Source organism: Callospermophilus lateralis, chromosome X (genome assembly GCF_048772815.1).
Source record: "Callospermophilus lateralis isolate mCalLat2 chromosome X, mCalLat2.hap1, whole genome shotgun sequence".
In the NCBI taxonomy this organism is placed as follows: Eukaryota; Metazoa; Chordata; class Mammalia; order Rodentia; family Sciuridae; genus Callospermophilus; species Callospermophilus lateralis.
The window spans coordinates 118,903,366-118,911,462 of record NC_135325.1 but is presented as its reverse complement, the minus strand read 5'-3'; positions in this window follow the sequence as shown (position 1 = coordinate 118,911,462).

Genomic DNA, 8,097 nt, shown 5'->3' with positions numbered 1-8,097 from the left:
GGATTCAACTGGCTACCACTGAATTATACATTGTAAGATGAAAACTGTATTTTCCACATAAAATGACACAGAACATTCTTGCAGAACATAAGCTCAACTAAGAGTCAATTCACAAAAACCACACAAGTTTCTTTCTAGTGTATTTTGCAATTCAGTCAGGTATTATTGAGTTATCATATAAGTAATAAATTCCCCAAAATCTCAATAGCCTCTGAAAACAAAAGTTTATTTCTCACTTTTATAACACTTAGAGGTCAAGTACAGTTTTACTTTATATTTTCTTCTCTTCTGAGAAAAAAGCTAAAGCACCAGGCACATTCTTGGTCTTGCCAGTCTAAAAGCAGTAGGGAAACTGAAAGAGAAGAATCTTGGGCCTCATGATGGCTCTGAAAGTGTCTGTTCAATGGTGCATAGTATTCATGTTTCTCTGGTCAAACCAAATTACATGACTTAGTCTGATGTAAATGAGATGAGAAATATAATCTTCTTGCAGGGATGACTTGGTATTAAAGTTCTGCACCAAGGTCGAGAGCATCAAATATTATAGCAATAATATCTAACAGCTGGTTATTCAATTATATGGCTTACATGTGAGGTAACTATAGAATTTGAGTGAATTGGTATACCAGATGTACAAATTTGTCTTCTCTAAATTCTGTTAGGTCTATCATTGTAGTATGTCACCCAAATCTTTTTTTTTTTTTTGGTGCCTTAATATATAAGGCTATATTTTAGGTTTTGGAGAGATGCCTTCCTTCAGCTATGATGGAATCTTATGCCCTCTGGGTATTTAATGGCCTATATGTGAACAGTGCTTTCACATGTGTTATAGAACCATAGTGGAAAATATTGCCTACTGCACTCCTCAGTACCTTTACAAAGAGACTCACATGATGTCACCAGAATTTTCTGCAGAAACAAAGTATGTCTCTGTAAACTAATGTGTGTGATCTCATTTTTCAGACAAAGACTAGAGAAAATATCCACTATATTCCCCTTTTTAACAGAAATATTCAGGTTCAATTCATTACCAAACTATAGTCACTGACTTGATTTGGCTGCCTGGGTAATTTTCTCTCTGTGTTGGATTTGAACAGTTCCTGTTCCCTTGATTGTCCAGATGTGTATTTTTAAAAACACCTAGTTTGTATCAAATGTTTTGTATAATATTCCAAATAATGATTCCTGAAAAAATAAAACATGAATCATACTTATAAACTAACTCAGAAGAAAATGTTCTAGTTCATACTACTGTACAGATAGCAGTTATACCTGAACATTAAAACTCCTGTCTCTTAAGACCTAAACTACAAAAAAATCAAAATTATGTGCATGTGTCTCAGAATGTTATATGTAAATGCTTTTATTTGTTGAAATCTACAACCAGAATGTAAACATGTTGAAGACAGAAATCCATGTCATATGGGTATACTCAGCCTTTCCCATTTAGCCTCAAAACAAAGAAAATATTTTCTTTATATAGAGCATCTTGCTATGCGCTGGAATTCAGGGATGTTAAATAACTTCCTGGAGATCACATAGCTAGTAAGTGGCAAAAGTAGAATTAGAAATGAGCACTATGTCATTCCAGAGTTGGTACATTTTTAAGTATATGAATTGTATTAGTCAGTTTTGCATCACTGTGACCAAAATACCTGACAAGAACAATGTAGGTGACAGAAAGTTTATTTTGGATCATGGTTTCAGAGGTTCTATTCATGGTTGGCCAACTTCATTGTTCTGGGCTTAAGGTGAGGCACATCATGGTAGAAGGGTGTGGCAGAGGAAAGCTGCTCAGCTTGTGGCAAGTGGGAAGTAGAGAGAAAGGGGAAGGGGCTGCAGCGAAGACCCACCTTTTCAAGAGCATACCCATAGTGACCCACCTCCTTCAGCCACATCTATCCTGCCTATAGTTACCATCCAATCAGTCCATTCAAACTAGGATGGACTGAGTAGGGTACATCTCTCACAATCCAATGATTTCACCTCTGAACATTTCCACATTAGCACAAGAACTTTTGGTAAACACCTTATATCCAAACCATAACACCAGCATTTCTCAAAGAGAAGAATGGTGAAACATAAGACATTATTTGCTAATATATGTAATAAAAATCAATTTTAATTAAATTATTTACAATATTATTTTTAATTGATAAACCATAGTTGTACATGTTTATGAGTTACAATGTGGTGCTTCGATGACAGATGATTGGATAAATCTAATTAACATATCTATCACCTTGTTTTCTTGTTTTTAATGGTGAGACATTCAAAATTTACTGTCTTTAATGTGGTGCTTGAACCCAATGCCTCACACATGCTACACAACTACTCTACCACTGAGATACAATTCCAGCACATCAAAACTTACTGTTTTGCTGAGTGCAGTTGTACATGCCTATAATCCCAGTGGCTTAGGAGGCTGGGACAGGAGAATTGCAAGCTCAATGCCAGCCTCAACAAAACCAAGGCGCTAAGCAACTCAGTGAGACCCTGTCTCTAAATAAAATACAAAATAGGGCTGGGGATGTGGCTCAGTGGTCGAGTACCCTGGAGCTCAATCCCTGATACGAAAAAATATTGTTTTAACTATGCAAAATAAAGACTATGTTATTATTTACAATAGTCATTTTGGTGTGCAGTAGATCACAAAAGTTTTTCCTCCTGTCTCTCTGAAACTTTCTACTCTTTGAGCAATAACTTCCCTATCTGTTCCTTCTCCTCAGCCTCTAGTAGCCATGATTCTATTCTCTACTTCTATATATTGAACTAGTTTAGATTCCATTTATTAGTGAAATCATGCAGTATTTGTTTTTCTGTGCCTGGTTTATTTCATTAAGCATAATGCCCTTCACATTCATCCATCTTGAAAAGTATAGAATTTCTTTCTTTTTTCAAGGCAAAGCAATATATCATTGTGTGTATATGTCACATTTTCCTTATTCATTCATCCATTGATGTAGTGATCACAAAAGTGCAGATATTTCTTCACCATGTTGATTTCTATTCCTTTTGATGCAGATCCCAAAGTGGAATTGCTGGATTACATGGTAGTTCTATTTTTAGTTTTTTGAGGAACTTCCATGATGTTTTCATAACAGTTATACTGATTTACATTCCCACCAACAGTGTGTAAGAGTTTCCTTTTCTTCACATTAGCCATTCTTAATGGAGTAAGGTGATAATTCATATGGCTCTGATTTGCATTTCCTTAATGATAAGTGATGCTGAATATTATTCCATGTATCTGTCAGGTATTTGTGGTGTCTTCTTTGGAGAAATGTTTGTTTAAGTCTCTTGCCCACTTTTTAAATGTTTCTTTTTTTAGTTGTAGATGGACACAATACCTTTATTTCTTTATTATTATGTGGTGCTGAGGATCAAACCCAGTGCTTCATGTGTGTGAGGTAAGCACTCTACCACTGAGCCACATCCCCAGCCCACTTGCCCACTTTTTAAATGAATTCATTCCTTGCTCTTTACATGATGAATTGTTTCAGTTTCTTATTTATTTTTGAGATTAACTCTTTATCTTATATATGATTTACATCTATTCCTCCCATTCCATAGGTTGTCTCTTCATGCTGTGAATTGCTTCCTTTGCTATGTAGATACTTATTTTGTTTGATGAAATCCCATATTTACTTATTTTTACTGTTTTTGCTTTCATTGTCATATCCAAAAAGAATTGTGCAAACCAATGTTGTAGAGCTTTTTACGTATATTTTCTTCTGTAGCTTTATAGTATTAAAAACTCTTGGGCTGGGGTTGTGGCTCTGAGGTAGAGCACTTGCTTAGTATGCATGAGGCACTGGGTTTGATCCTAAGCACCACATAAAAATAAAATAAAGATACTGTGTCCACCTATAACTAAAATAAATATTTAAAAAATATTGTGTTTAATATCTTTAATTCACTTTACATTAATTTCTGTATTGGTCTGACATAAAGATCCAATTTTATTCTTCTGAATGTAAATAACTAGTTTTCCTAATACCACTTATTGATGAAACTGACTTTTCCCCATTTTTCTTGGCACCTTTTTAAAAAATAATTGATTCTAATTGTGTAGCTTGAGGGGGGATTTTTTAACTCATTTCATTGGTCAATCTTTCTGTTTTTATAGTAGCACCCTATTGTTTTGATTATAGTCATTTTTAAATATATTTTGAAGTCTGTGAGTATTATTTCTCAGTTTTTGCTCAAGAAAGCTTTGGCTACGCAGAGTTTTGTGTGTTTCCACACAAATTTAAGTATTATTTTACCTGTTTTTGTGAAAAATGCCTATCAACTAGAATTTTGATGGGAATTTCATTGAATTTATATATTGCTTTGGGCAGCATGAACATTTTTACAACATTAATTCCTCCCATTCATGAACATGATGAAAAATTGAAATATTTTCCTCTAAGATCTGGAACAAGACTCTCACCACTTGTTTTCTACTTTATAATAGGAGTTCTAGCTAGAGCAGTGAGGCAAAGAATAAAACAAAACACATCCTAATAAGAAAGTAAGAAGTGAAATTGTATTTGTTTACTGATGACATGATTCTATATAGAGAAAATCCTAAAGACTCTACTAAATAAACTGCTGGAAATTACAAATAGTTTCAGTAAATTTATAGGATACAAAAATCAATGTACAATATCAATAGCCTTTCTATATTACTAATAATGAATGATTTTCCCAAAGAAAATTAAGAAAATAATTCCATGTATAATATAATAGCAACATTAGAAAACATTCAGGTATAAACTTAAACAAGGAAATGAAAAGTCTGTAGTTTAAAAACTATAAACACTGAAGAAAGAAATTAAAGAAGGCACAAATAAATGGAAAGATATATTGTGCTGATGGATGTGAAGAGCCATTTTTAATTTGAAAGTTATGCATTTATTTTCATGTGTGGGAAAGTATAATTGGCCCAGAACACTTTCAATTTCATGGATATTATGGCTTAAGAGGAAGCAAATTTATTTAAGTTGAAAATGTGGGTCAATATTAAGAACAGTGTCCAGTAAACAATAATATGGGCACTATAAGGAATATGTTAAGTAACACATAGATGTCCTAGGAATGACTGATATTAAAAACAGTGTTTCCTCTTGCCTTAACCTTGAAATGAATGAAGAGAAAGATATTTTAAACCATCATTTATTTTTTTGTTTGACACATTCATCATTTAACATTTGTCAAATGATACAACATATTTAAGATCTGTTAAGCCTCTTCTATATGCTAGGAATTTAACTAGATACTGGAGGTTCACAGATTAATAGACACATTGCCTTTCCTCATTAAGCTCTTAGCAAGGACCTCAGAGACATCTGAAATTGGTCATAATCCATTAATGAAATTTAAAAACCCTTCAGTCTGTGGACATCTCTACTCACCAATTCTAACCATGTATTTCTAAATTCCATTGTAAATTTGATTCATCCTCTATTGTGTGTCAGTTCTTTCTTCATTGTAAAATTGTAATTTTGATGTAAGTTAATTCAACTGTATTTTCACCCAATCAAAGGTCAGTTATCATCTCTGATTAAATGAAGTACAGTTAATTGTCTCTGCATTTGTGATATCAGCTTTAGAAACAAGGATGCTAGAGATCCAGATATCAGGTGAATCTGTGCCTTATAAATAGCAAAGATAATAAGGCACTTCAGCCTTCTGCTAGTAAAACTTTATATAGGGTCTCTGTGACTAAAATTATAGGCATTTAGAATGTCAGTAAGGAGAAAAATCTTATTATGGTAAAATAGCACAGAGTTTGCCTCTCTATAATAGTTATGAGTTTCTTCCTTGCTTAAAATAACATGATTTTATGAGCTTATAATACCTGCTGGAAATTAAGAGGAGTACTGCATTTTGCAGCTCATTAAGTGTTGATTACGTAAGTATTTCTGGGTGAAGCATCATTCGAATTTTCCTCCAAAAGCAAAACTGATGGTTTTACTGTATTGCTTTTGTCATTATTTTCTCAACCATGTGTTTGTAAAGTACATGATCACTCTTAGTTATTATCATGAGTATTCATGTTCATATCTATGAACAATCTTAGGTCTAAAAAAATTTTGCAACAGAAGCAATAGAGAAATCTATGTAGTGTTAGCTGGAATTAGCATTTATGAATCTTTTAGTTGATTATTCTATAGCTAGTTTCATTATCATCACATTATTTTCCTATCAAATCTTATTTGAAATATGTATTAATATGAATTAATTTAGTTTTCAGTGGAGAACACTTTAAGCAATGGTTATAGCTCTTAGTTAGATCTCCAGATAGAACATGACTGAGTAATGATGGGACCCAGGGTGGCAGCTTATTGGTATAAAAACCAATTACTCCCATAGATTCCTCCAAATATGAAATATTTAGAGTTAGAGAGGGAGGAGGGAGACTGGCTAGTATTTCCTCAACAATTATTGTAGCTTAACCTAGATTTATCAGTTTGGGTCTAATCAGGAGACAGAAACCACACTGACTCTGGAGCTGAAAGGCAATAAATTGATAGTGGGAACACTAGGAATTAATCTTTACAATATCTCTGAACTTTGTCCCTCAGCTTCTCTTCTCACCCTCATCATCCCATTATATTTTGAATATAACAGCTAGGATGAACCTGTTAAAATGGAAATTAGGTCTTGCCATTCCTTATTGTAAAACCTAGTGGGTCCCATTTCTTTCAGAGAAAAAGTTGAAGTCATTAAATGTACTGGATAATGGTGGTTTCTGTGTCTCCTCTGAGCTCACTCTCCACTCTGCCTCCTTCCATTACACACCTTCCCTCAGACATGGTCTTCTTGCTGTGCATCTAGCATTCCAGGCAGATCCTGCTTTAGAACTGGGCACTTGATATTTCCCTTCCTGAGAAAGTTCTTCCCTGAGAGGGTGCATGACTTGCTCCTTCATTTCCATTCTTCAACTGTCAACTCCATATTCCTGGGGCATCTATCTCACTTTGTAACTTGCTCTTAACCCTTCAAGTCCATTTTGTATGTTGTTTAAAAAATTTCTCCTCCATATATGGAATTCTATATACCCATAATTGATCTTACTTGTGTTATACTAGAACTTATTTTTCAGGGTTATTGAAAAGATTAAATAATTAAATGTGCATATATGTATGTACATACATGAATATATTTATATTTATTTACTTGTAGCCCAACACACAAAGAACACTATAATATATATATATATATATATAATATATATACATGTTTTATATATATATATATATATATATATATATTTCCAACAAGCCTTATAAATGATGACTTGATGACAAACTGTGTATGAACCTTAGAGACCCCTTTTTGTCTACATTAAAGGTAGGCTTCATTCTCCACTGAAATCTGGACAGGTGACTGCCTTGTGTTCCTCTTAAGATCTGAACTTCTGATGACAAGAAGTAGCATGTAAAGATAAACATAAGAGGAAAATATATCAAGAAAAATAATAAGGGACTGGGGATGTGGCTCAAGTGGTAGTGCGCTCGCCTGGCATGCGTGCGGCTCGGGTTCGATCCTCAGCACCACATACAGACAAAGATGTTGTGTCCGCCAAATACTAAAAAATAAATATTAAAAAAAATCTCTCTCTCTCTCCCAATCTCTCACTCTCTCTTAAAAAAAAGAAAAGAAAAAAAGAAAAATAATAAGCATCTATCCCATGTAGCCCTCTGATTATACATTTCCAAAGAAGACTCCCTAGAAAGAATTGACCAAGGATATAATAATGCATATTGTAATTATAGAGCTTTATAGAGGAGTATAAAAGACTTTTGACAATACTGTATCAGGAGCAGCTATTAGGGATGTTGTCTTTTAGTGCAATTACTTTAAGAATGCCTCCTCAGGCAAATGCTACACCGTTTTATTTATTTATTTATTTTTTGCATCATTCTCACCTATCCATAGGAAAGATTTCAGGCATCTTAGATCCCTTCTTCCTTCTCCTACTTCTTCCCCTGTCCATTTACAGGATCAAGGCTACTTACTTTTTCAATTCCTTTTTATTCCCTCTGCTCTAGTTTATGTCTAAGCATTTTTCAGCATCCAAGCTAGCCTCATCTCTTTAATGTAACA